Source organism: Pinus tabuliformis, chromosome 1_2 (assembly GCF_031772625.1).
Source record: "Pinus tabuliformis cultivar Carrire ecotype Pingquan chromosome 1_2, CPIR1, whole genome shotgun sequence".
Lineage (NCBI taxonomy): Eukaryota > Viridiplantae > Streptophyta > Pinopsida > Pinales > Pinaceae > Pinus > Pinus tabuliformis.
In genome coordinates this window covers 436,918,438-436,931,030 of record NC_142298.1, presented here as the reverse complement: position 1 = coordinate 436,931,030, position 12,593 = coordinate 436,918,438, and positions in this window count along the sequence as shown.

Below are 12,593 nucleotides of genomic sequence, written 5' to 3'. Positions count from 1 at the left end.
TTATTATAAAAATGTTGGTGTTAGTAATAATAATAGTAATAATAACAACAACAACAACAACAACAACAACAACAACAACAATAATAATAATAATAATAAGAAGAAGAAGAAGAAGAAGAAGAAGAAGAACAAGAACAAGAACAAGAATAAGAACAAGAATGAAGAGGATGACGTAATTAATTTTAGTTCTATGAATAATAACATAGAAAGTAGTAGTAGGATCATTAATAATAATAATAAGTTAAAAGTTCTTAACATGAACAGTAATTGTAAGTTTAAGAAGAATCATAGTTTAAATTAGTTTAATCCTCCTCCCCCTCCTTCTCATAGTAATAATAAGGTTGTCAACTTGTCTAGATTCTCCTTTCCCCCTTCTGTTTTTAAGGTTTTAGGCAAAGGTTTAAATTTTTCCTTGGCCCCTAAGAAGATCCTGGTTGATGACATTATTTGTGACATAGAATTTGGGATTCGTGGTTTACCTGATAGTATTATAAACACAATTAGGTAGGATTGTGCTGTTGTCCTTCGGAAGGCTAAGCCTCCTAATAGCAACCTTAGGAGGGATGAATTTGAAGCCCTAAGATGCTTAAATCAGAACAAAGATATTGTTGTTCTGAAAGCTGACAAAGGTGGGGCTGCTGTCATTCTTAACAAGGAAGACTACCACAATAAAATGTTGGAGCATCTTCATAATAGTGGAAGCTATAAGAAGCTTTCCAAAAACTCGTTAAAGAAGATCTCCAGGAATGTGGCCCTTGCCACTAAATCCAGTAACTCGCTGGGTCCCCTGTACAATAAACTCATTGAGGGCAATCCTATCACTCCTAGAATCTATGGAATCCCTAATATTCATAAGGAAGGAGCTCCGCTTAGGCCCATAGTCAACACCATCGGAGGTCCTACCTATCTTCTGGCTAAGTTCCTTGCCTTGAAGCTTAAACCCTTAGTTGGTCATATAGGGTCCTTCGTTAAAGACTCTATTTCTTTTATTGAGGAGCTCAACGACATTAAGCTGGACTCTTGAGACATTCTGGTCAATTTTGATGTTGTTTCCCTGTACACTTGAATCCCTATAAATGAGGCCATGGAAGTGATCAACCTTTTAACCGATACTGATACTCCTCGGTCTTGAGATCTGCCTCAGTTCGACCTTTTTCAGTTTTGAGGGTGAGTTCCTTGAGCAAACCTGTGGGGTTGCCATGGGCTCACCCCTTTCCCCTGTTGTTGTGAATCTTTTATGGAGGATTTTGAATCCAAGGCTCTAAAATCATCCCGCCTCCTGCCTAAGCTTTGGAAAATATATGTGCATGAAACTAATGTCATTTGGTCTCATGGCCTAGAGGAGTTAGACCTCTTCTTTGATCATCTTAATAGTCAATCCTTGGCCATTAAGTTCACAAAGGAACAAGAAGTTGATGGTTTCCTCCCTTTTCCTTGACATTCTTATCTCTAAGAATAGTGATCGTTCCCTCTCCCACCGAGTGTTTTGTAAGAAAACTCATATGGAGAAGCATCTTCATGCTAGTTCCCACCATTTCCTAGCTCAAAAGTTGGGGGTTCTAAAAACCCTTGCTACTCGTGCCTTAAGGATCTCTGATGAAAAGAGCTTCGAGGAGGAGAAATCCCATCTCCTTAATGTCTTTGTTGAGAATGGTTATAGAAGGCACTTGGGATAGAAGGATTTCCTTAAAGCAGCTAAAAATTCGTTAACTAAAAGAGATAAGAAGGAGTGGATTCCTGGTGTCCATCTTCCGTTTCTTTAGGGGACCACGGATAGGATTGCGAGGATTCTTAAGAAGCTGAATGTCCCCTCGACCTTTATACCTCTGAACACCATTCGTAAGTTCCTCAAATCAGTGAAGGATCCTATTGACCCCAAGGACATTAAAGGGGTATATATTATTCCTTGTTCATGTGGGACTCCCTATATTGGTGAGACTGGTCGCTCCATTCATCAAAGGATTAGTGAGCACGTAGCTGACCTTAAGCATAGGAGAGCCACGTCTTCTGCTTTAGCAGAGCATGTGGAGAAAACCAATCATCATGTCTGTATCGAGGAGGCTAGTGTTATTGCTAGAGTGTCCCAATTCCATCTCCGGAAATTTAGGGAAGCGCTTGAGATTGAGAAAAGGCCGAACAATCTCAATAGAGAGGATGGCCGGAAGATTAGTAGTTGCTGGGTCCAAGCCCTCTCCTCCTAGTCGTTGTCTTCTTGTCTTCCCTTCCCTATGTATAGCCTTTTCTTGTTGTCTTTTAAAAAAAATTTCCCCTCGTTTCCCATTTCTTGTGGCCTTTGTTCTTTGAGGTTGATATAGTTGGAGGTAGTGTAATAGCACTTATTTATGCTATTTGTTTTATTTTAATAACCAAAAGAACATAATCTTGAAATTAATCTATGATAATTTTAACCCTTAAATAAACCATTAATTTTAAATATTAAAATATTCTTTCTAACCCTTAAATTACTCTAATATTTATATATTTATTTAACTTTTATAAATAACTATTAAATTAAGATTAATTTATTTTATAAGTAATTTCTTTTAATATATATTTAATTATAAGTGTATCAAATAATCCCTTTAACTTACATTTTATTAAAAATATAACTAACTATTTATATATTAGTCTAATATTTATAACTTTTATAACTAACTATATTAATATTTAGATATAATAACTTGGATAACTTACTATTAATTTAAATTAATTAATTTATTTTAATGTATATTTATAATATCATAATTATAATTTAAATTACTCTAATATCATAACCTTAAATTACTCTAATATTTATATATTTATTTAACTTTTATAAATAACTATTAATTTAAAATTAATTTAGTTTATAATTAATTTATTTTAATATTTATTTATAAATAAGGGTATGCAACAGTCCCTTCGACTTATACTTTAATAAAAATATAACTAGCTATTTATATATTGCTCTAATATTTATATATTTAATAACTTTTATAACAAACTATTAATTACTCTAATATTTAGATATAATAACTTTGATAACTAACTATTAGTTTAAATTAATTTATGTTATAATTTATCTTTTAATATATATTTATAATTGTAAGTGTATAAAATGGTGCATTTACTTTTATTTTAGCAAGAATATAACTAACCAAAGTAACTTATTTAATTAAATAATGGTTATACCCCTAATCCAATCCTAACTAACCATTTCCAGGTCAAATCTAGCCGTTGTCAATATAGTCGTTACATGGTCAAGAAATATAGCCATTGGAGGTTCTGCTCTATCTATTTAACAAGCAAAGTGAGATCTATTCATTCAACTTGTCCTTACGATGAACCACACTAGATGGTTCGAAACACGTCAAAAAATGATATATCATGTGATTTATGCTGAAAAATATCTCATAAACTTAATATGGATCACAGAAGCCTCAATTCAACAATTGAATCCCTAGACAGAAAAGCCATTGCAAATACGGTTCACCAATTTGAACGGGCACGCTTGCAGGTTTCGAAGTTGAATATAGATCTATCATTTCTTAAAAGATGCAGAAACTCCTCCATCATCCTGGTCTTCACCTAGATTAATCATCGCCTTCATAATCTCCTGAATCATCAGGTTTTCCTTAAGGCTAGTTTAGATTTAATACAAGCTGAAATCAGAAAGGTCAGAAGATCCCTAAATCTTCTCTCTCGCAATCTTATGGGATTGCATTTATATCTTGCGTGCCTATTTTCTACCTCCCTTTGGGCCAGAATCGATGCTTTTTCGGCTTTAAATTCCTTGTTGTTAGAGGAAATTCGGAAGCGGAAACAGTCTTCGAAGTTTCAAAAATTAGCTTCGAAATCTTCTGTAGCCTCCCATAGTTGGGTCTCGGCCGACCAAAAATCTACACTCAGGGATTCGTTAGCGTGTGAGGTTTCTGATTTATTACCACCGCTTGAGGTTAGTGAAAGCTTTGTAAGAGCCAGTTTAGAAGCTAGCTCCTCTGGCCAGCTCAATCTACTCGGTTCTTCTTCTATTTTTCTTGGTTCAGGCGTCGCGGGGAAGACTGAACAATCTGCTCTCTACCTAGCAAGTAATCAACGGGCTCGTTCTACCCTTAGCTCCAGTATTCCTCTGCGTGAGGATGCAGTTAACTCCTGCTCACTAGTTCTAGTCAATGGAATACCTAATGGTGCTATGTGTAGTTTCTTTTCAGTGAATGGTGGCAAATCACCAGTATCCATTGATGGGTTTCCATCCACCGATTCTACCATAAGCGTTTCTTACCCGTTCGATGCATCGAACCTAGCTATTAACCAAGTCTCGTTCAATCCTATGGAAAACTGTGGTAGTTTACCTCTGCGTGATTCAGGCGCGTAGGCTCTGATTGGAGTGCATGATAGCATTGAGCACAGAGTTGGTTTGCTAGTATCCTTTGTTGGCTGTCCAACGCAGAGTTCTTCCCTCTGCGTTTCTTGTCCTGATAGTACTTCGATTCATGATGAACCAATTCGGAGTTGCAGGTGATTTAATGTCTAATAATAATAATAATAATAATAATAATAATAATTATTATTATTATTATTATTATAATTATAGTAATAATATTATTAATAATAATATTGATAATAATAATAATGGTAATAATAATGATAATAAGAATACGAATAATAATATTAATATTAGTTATAATAATAATGTGGGTGTTAATAATAATAATAATAATGAAGAGGACGACGTAATTAGTTTTAGTTCTATGAATAATAACATAGAAAGTAGTAGTAGGATCATTAATAATAATAATAAGTTAAAATTTCTTAACATGAACAGTAATTCTAGGTTTAAGAAGAATCATATTTTAAATAAGTTTAATCCTCCTCCCCCTCCTTCTCATAGTAATAAGAAGGTTGTCAATTTGTCTAGTTTCTCCTTTCCCCCTTTTGTTTTTAAGGTTTTAGGCAAAGGTTTAAATTTTGCCTTGGCCCCTAAGAAGATGCCGGTTGATGACATTATTTGTGACATAGAATTTGGGATTCGTGGTTTACCTGATAGTATTATAAACACTATTAGGCAGGATTATGCTATTGTCCTTAGGAAGGCTAAGCCTCCTAAGAGCAACCTTAGCAAAGATGAATTTGAAGGCCTAAGATCCTTAAATCAGAACAAAGATATTTTTGTTCTGAAAGCTGACAAAGGTGGGGCTACTGTCATTCTTAAAAAGGAGACTACCACAATAAAATGTTGGAGCATCTTCATCATAGTGGAAGCTATAAGAAGCTTCCCAAAGACCCGTGGCCCTTGCCATTAAATCCAGTAACTCGGTGGGTCCCCTGTACAATAAACTCATTGAGAGCAATCCTATCACTCCTAGAATCTATGGACTCCCTAAAATTGATAAGGAAGGAGCTCCCCTTAGGCCCATATTCAACACCATTGGAGGTCCTACCTATCTTCGGGCTAAGTTCCTTGCCTTGAAGCTTAAACGCTTAGTTGGTCTTACAAGGTCCTTCGTTAAAGACTCGGATTCTTTTATTGAGGAGATCAAGGACATTAAGTTGGACTCTAGGGCCATTCTGGTCAGTTTTGATGTTGGTTCCCTGTACACTTGCATCCCTATAAATGAGGCCATGGAAGTGATCAACCGTCTAACCGATAGTGATACCACTAAGTTAGTTGAGATCTACCTCACTTCAACCTTTTTCAGTTTTGAAGGTGAGTTTTTTGAGCAAACCTGTGGGGTTGCCATGGGCTCACCCCTTTCCCATATTGTTGCAAATCTTTTTATCGAGGATTTTGAATCCAAGGCTCTAAACTCATCCCGCCTCCTACCTAAGCTTTGGAAAAGATATGTAGATGACACTAATGTCATCTGGTCTCATGGTCGAGAGGAGTTAGACCTCTTCTTCGATCATCTCAATAGTCAATCCTCGGCCATTAAGTTCACAAAGGAACAAGAAGTCGATGGTTGCCTCCCTTTCCTTGATATTCTTATCTCTAAGAATAGTGATGGTTCCCTCTCCCACTGAGTGTTTCGTAAGAAAACTCATACGGAGCAGTATCTTCAAGCTAGTTCCCACCATTTCCCGGCTCAGAATTTGGGAGTTCTCAACACCCTTGCTACTCGTGCCTTAACGATCTCTGATCAAAAGAGCTTCGAGGAGGAGAAATCCCATCTCCTTAATGTCTTTGTTGAGAACGGTTATAGTAGGCACTTGGGACAGAAGGCTTTCCTCAAAGCAGCTAAGAATTCATTAACTAAAATAGATAAGAAGGAGCGGATTCCTAGTGTCCATCCTTCGTTTGTTCAGGGGACCACCGATAGGATTGCAAGGATTCTTAATAAGAATAATGTCCCCTCGACCTTTAGACCTCTAAACACCATTCGTAAGTCCCTCAGATTAGTGAAGGATCCTATTGACCCCAAGGACATGAAAGGGGTATATAATATTCCTTGTTCATGTGGGACCCCCTATATTGGTGAGACTGGTCACTCCATTAATCAAAGGATTAGTGAGCACGTAGCTGACCTTAAGTATAGGAGAGCCAATTCTTTTGCCTTAGCAGAGCATGTGGAGAAAACCAATCATCATGTCTATATCGAGGAGGCTAGTGTTATTGCTAGAGTGTCCCAATTCCATCACTGGTAATTTAGGGAAGTGCTTGAGATTGAAAAAAGGCTGAACAATCTGAATAGAGAGGATGGATGGAAGATCAATAGTTGTTGGGTCCCAACCCTCTCCTCCTAGTCGTTTTCTTCCTGTCTTCCCCTCCCTATGTATATCTTTTTCTTGTTGTCTTTTAAATGTTTTTCCCCTGGTTTCCCGTTTCCTCTGGCCTTTTTTCTTTTAGGGTCATATAGTTAGAGGTATTGTAATAGCACTTATTTATGCTATTTATTTTATTCTAATAACCGAATGAAAATAATCTATGATAATTTTAACCCTTAAATAAACCATTAAATTTAAATGTTAAAATATTCTTTCTAACCCTTAAATTACTCTAATATTTATATCTTTAATTAACTTTTATAAATAACGATTAAACTAAAATTAATTTATTTTATAATGAATTTCTTTTAATATATATTTATGATTATAAGTGTATGAAACAGTCCCTTTAACTTACATTTTAATAAAAATATAACTAACTATTTGTATATTACTCTAATATTTATAACTTTTATAACTAACTACTCTAATATTTAGATATAATAACTAGGATAACTTACTATTAATTTCAATTAATTTATTTTATGATTTATTAATTTAAAAGTATATTTATAATATCATAATTATAATTTAAATTACTCTAATATCATACTCTTAAATTACTCTGATATTTATATATTTATTTAACTTTTATAAATTACTATTAATTTAAAATTATTTTAGTTCATAATTAATTTATTTTAATATTTATTTATAAATAAGTGTATGAAACAGTGCCTTTGACTTATATTTTAATAAAAATATAACTAGCTATTTATATATTACTCTAATATTTATATATTTAATAACTTTTATAACTAAATATTAATTACTCTAATACTTAGATATAATAACTTTGATAACTAACTATTAATTTAAATTAATTTATGTTATAATTTATTTTTTAATATATATTTATAATTGTAAGTGTATAAAATGGTCCATTTACTTTTATTTTAATAAGAATATAACTAACCGAAGTAACTTATTTAATTAAATAATGGTTATACCCCTAATCCAGTCCTAACTAACTGTTTCCCGATCAAATCTAGTCGTTGTCAATATAGTCGTTACCTGGTCAAGAAACATAGCCGTTGGAGGTTCTGCTCTATCTATTTAACATGCAAAGCGAGATCTGTTCTTTCAACTTGTCCTGACGATGAACCATTCTAGTTGGTTCGAAACGCGTTGACAAATGAAATATCATGTGATTTACGCCGAAAAATCTCTCATAAACTTAATATGGATCACAGAAGCCTCAATTCAACAATTGAATCCCTACACGGAAAATCCATTGCAAGTAAGGTTCACCAATTTGAACGGGCACGCTTGCAGGTTTTGAAGTTGAAGATAGATCTAGAATTTCTTAAAAGATGCAGAGACTCCTCTGTCATCCCGGTGTTCGCCCAAATTAATCATCACCTTAAAAATCCCCTGAATCATCGGGTTTTCCTTAAAGCTAGTTTAGCTTTAATAAGAGCTAAAATCAGCAAGGTCAGAAGATCCCTAAATCTTCTCTCTCATAATCTTATGGGATTGCATTTATATCTTGCGGGCCTATTTTATGCCTCCCTTTGGGCCAAAATCGATGCTTGTTCGGCCTTAAAGTCCTTGCGATTAGAGGAAATTCGAAAACGGAAACAGTCTTTGAAGTTTCAAAAATTAGCTTCGAAATCTTCTATAGCCTCCCATATCCGGGTCTTGGCGGATAAGAAGTCTACATTGAGGGATTGGTTAGCGTGTGAGGTTTCTAATTTATTACCACCACTTGAGGTTACTCAAAGCTTTGTAAGAGCTAGTGCAGAAGCTAGCTCCTCTGGCCAATTCAATCCGCTCAGTTCTTCTTCTATTTTTCTTGGTTTAGGTGTTGCGGAGAAGAGTGAACAATCTGCTTTCTATCCAGCAAGTAATCGAGGGGCTCGTTCTACCATTAGCTCCAGTATTCCTCTGTGTGAGGATGTAGTTAGCTCCTAAATGCTGGTTTTGGTCAATGGATTGCCTAATAGTGCTGTGTGTAGTTCCTTTTCAGCGAATGGTGGGAAATCGCCAGCATCCATTGATGGGTTTCCATCCACGGATTCCGCCCTAAGTGTTTCTTACCCGTTCGATGCATCGAACCTAGCTATTAACCAGGTCTCGTTCAATCCTATGGAGAACTGTGGCAGTTTACCTCTGCATGATTTAGGTGCGTAGGTTCCGATTGAAGGAGTGCATGATAGCATTGAGCACAGAGTTGGTTTGCCGGTGTCCTTTGTTGGTTGTCCAATGCAGAGTTCTTCCCTTTGCTTTTCTTGTCTTGATAGTACTTCGATTCATGCTGAACCGATTCGGAGCTACAGCTTGGTTCTTATCATCGGTATGGGATCCAACCTCCCCCTGCATTGTTCCCTTGGTGATTTAATGTCTAATAATAATAATAATAACTATAATAATATTATTATTAATAATAATATTGATAATAATAATAATGGTAATAATAATGATAATAAGAATAATAATAATAATATTAATATTAGCTATAATAATAATGTGGGCATTATTAATAATAATAATAATAATGAAGAGGATGATGTAATTAATTTTAGTTCTATGAATAATAACATAGAAAGTAGTAGTAGGATCATTAATAATAATAATAAGTTAAAAGTTCTTAACATGAACAATAATTCTAACTTTAAGAAGAATCATAGTTTAAATAAGTTTAATCCTCCTCCCCCTCCTTCTCATAGTAATAAGAAGGTTGTCAATTTGTCTAGTTTCTCCTTTCCCCCTTCTGTTTTTAAGGTTTTAGGCAAAGGTTTAAATTTTGCCTTGGGCTCTAAGAAGGTCCCAGTTGATGACATTATTTGTGACATAGAATTTGGGATTCGTGGTTTACCTGATAATATTATAAACACTATTAGGCAGGATTGTGTTGTTGTCCTTAGGAAGGCTAAGCCTCCTAAGAGCAACCTTAGCAGGGATGAATTTGAAGCCCTAAGATCTTCAAATCAAAACAAAGATATTGTTGTTCTGAAAGCTGACAAATGTGGGGCTGGTGTCATTCTTAACAAGGAAGACTACCATAATAAAATGTTGGAGCATATTGAAATAGTGGAAGCTATAAGAAGCTTCCCAAAAACCCGTTAAAGAAGATCTCCAGGAATGTGGCCCTTGCCATTAAATCCAGTAACTCGGTGGGTCCCCTGCACAATAAACTCATTGAGAGCAATCCTATCACTCCTAGAATCTATGAACTCCCTAAAATTCATAAGGATGGAACTCCCCTTAGGCCCATAGTCAACACCATTGGAGGTCCTACATATCTTCTGGCTAAGTTCCTTGCCTTGAAGCTTAAACTCTTAGTTGGTCGTACAGGGTCCTTCGTTAAAGACTCGGCTTCTTTTATTGACGAGCTCAAGGACATTAAGCTGGACTTTAGAGACATTCTGGTCAGCGTTGATGTTGTTTCCCTATACACTTGCATCTCTATGAAGGAGGCCATGGAAGTGATCAACCATCTAACCGATCCTGATATCGCTCGGTTAGTTGAGATCTTCCTCACTTCAACCCTTTTAAGTTTTGAGGGTGAGTTCTTTGAGAAAACCTGTGGGGTTGCCATGGGCTCACCCCTTTCCCTTGTTGTTGCGAATCTTTTTATGGAGGATTTTGAATCCAAGGCTCTAAGCACAACCCGCCTCCTGCCTAAGATTTTGAAAAGATATGTAGATGGCACTAATGTCTTTTGGTCTCATGGCCAAGAGGAGTTAGACCTATTCTTTGATCATCTCAATAGTCAATCGTCGACCATTAAGTTCACAAAGGAACAAGAAGTTGATGGTTCCCTCCCTTTCCTTGATATTCTTATCTATAAGAATAGTGATGGTTCCATCTCCCACTGAGTGTTTCACAAGAAAACTCATACGGAGCAGTATCTTCATGCTAGTTCCCACCATTTCCTAGCTCAGAAGTTGCGGGTTCTCAACACCCTTGCTACTCGTGCCATAAGGAACTCTGATGAAAAGAGCTTTGAGGAGGAGAAATCCCATCTCCTTAATGTCTTTGTTGAGAATGGTTATAGTAGGCACTTGGGACAGAAGGCTTTCCTCAAAGCAGCTAAGAATTCGTTAACTAAAAGAGATAAGAAGTAGTGGATTCCTGGTGTCCATCTTTCGTTTTTTCAGGGGACCACGGATAGGATTGAAAGGATTCTTAAGAAGCATAATGTCCACTCGACCTTTAGACCTCTTAACACCATTCGTAAGTCCCTCAGATTAGTGAAGGATCCTATCGAGCCCAAGGACATGAAAGGGGTATATACTATTCCTTATTCATGTGGGACCCCTATATTAGTGAGACTGCTCGCTCCATTAATCAAAGGATTATTGAGCACACAGCTAACCTTAAGCATAGGAAAGCCAAGTCTTCTGCTTTAGCAGAGCATGTAGAGAAAACCAATCATCATGTCTATATCGAGGAGGCTAGTGTTATTGCTAGAGTGTCCCAATTCCATCACCGAAACTTTATGGAAGCGCTTGAGATTGAAAAAAAGTAGAACAATCTCAATAGAGAGGATGGATGGAAGATCAATAGTTGTTGGGTCCCAGCCCTCTCCTCCTAGTCGTTGTCTTCATGTCTTCCCCTCCCTATGTATAGCCTTTTCTTGTTGTCTTCTAAATTTTTTTCCCCTGGTTTCCTGTTTCTTGTGGCCTTTGTTCTTTGAGGTTGATATAGTTGGAGGTAGTGTAATAGCACTTATTTATGCTATTTGTTTTATTTTAATAACCAAAAGAACATAATCTTGAAATTAATCTATGATAATTTTAACCCTTAAATAAACCATTAATTTTAAATATTAAAATATTCTTTCTAACCCTTAAATTACACTAATATTTATATATTTAATTAACTTTTATAAATAAATATTAAATCAAAATTAATTTATTTTATAATTAATTTCTTTTAATATATATTTATAATTATAAGTGTATGAAACAGTCCCTTTAAGTTACATTTTAATAAAAATATAACTAACTATTTATATATTACTCTAATATTTATAACTTTTATAACTAACTACTCCAATATTTAGATATAATAACTTGGATAACTTACTATTAATTTAAATTTATTTATTTTATAATTTATTTATTTTAATACATATTTATAATATCATAATTATAATTGAATATTTATTTTTTGTAAAATTCTGGAGGAAGAGCGATGGCGAACCCTAGATCCTCCGCCCCAATGCCCTCGGCCGCCGACAGCTCTCGGCATGCTCTGCGTGAGAAGGGGTTTGAGAGTTCTAAGCTAAAACCTGAGGGTTATCTATCAGAAGCAGAACAACAGAATGACTTAGCCATGCTCACCGGCTTGAATCCCAGCATCACCGGCTTGAATCCCAGCCCCAACGCCTCCATGCCTCATGCCGCCGCAGGGTTTGAGATTGTTCGGGCTGCGATGGGGACGGAGAAATCAAGGGGCTTTCTCTCAAATGCAGACATACAAGACTCCCGAGCCATCATCACGGGTTTTGCAGATCCAAAGGAACCCGCAAACCTCTTCGCCGAATGCGCCCGGAAAGCTTGGATCCGGGCCCCTGTCTCCACGACGCGCCTATGCAGGCCCCTTTGGATGGATGCAGCAGCGAACAAGATAGATCGTGCAGATCCCTTGGCCTGTCCTCTGTCCAGAGCTTCCAGAAAGGAGGGAATGGCGTCTATAAGAAGCACGCAGCCCCTGCCATCCAGACAACTGCGGGATCCGAAAATTCATCAAGGCATTTGCCTGTCCTCTCCACAGATCGATCGGGGAAAAAGGCTTTCAGAAACCCCCTCTTCCTTCCAGATTCATATCAGGCTTCTTTCTGGCAAAACTATGCTTCAATGGGTCTGCCAGACGGATCTAGTGCGGAATCTCAAGCATGCATT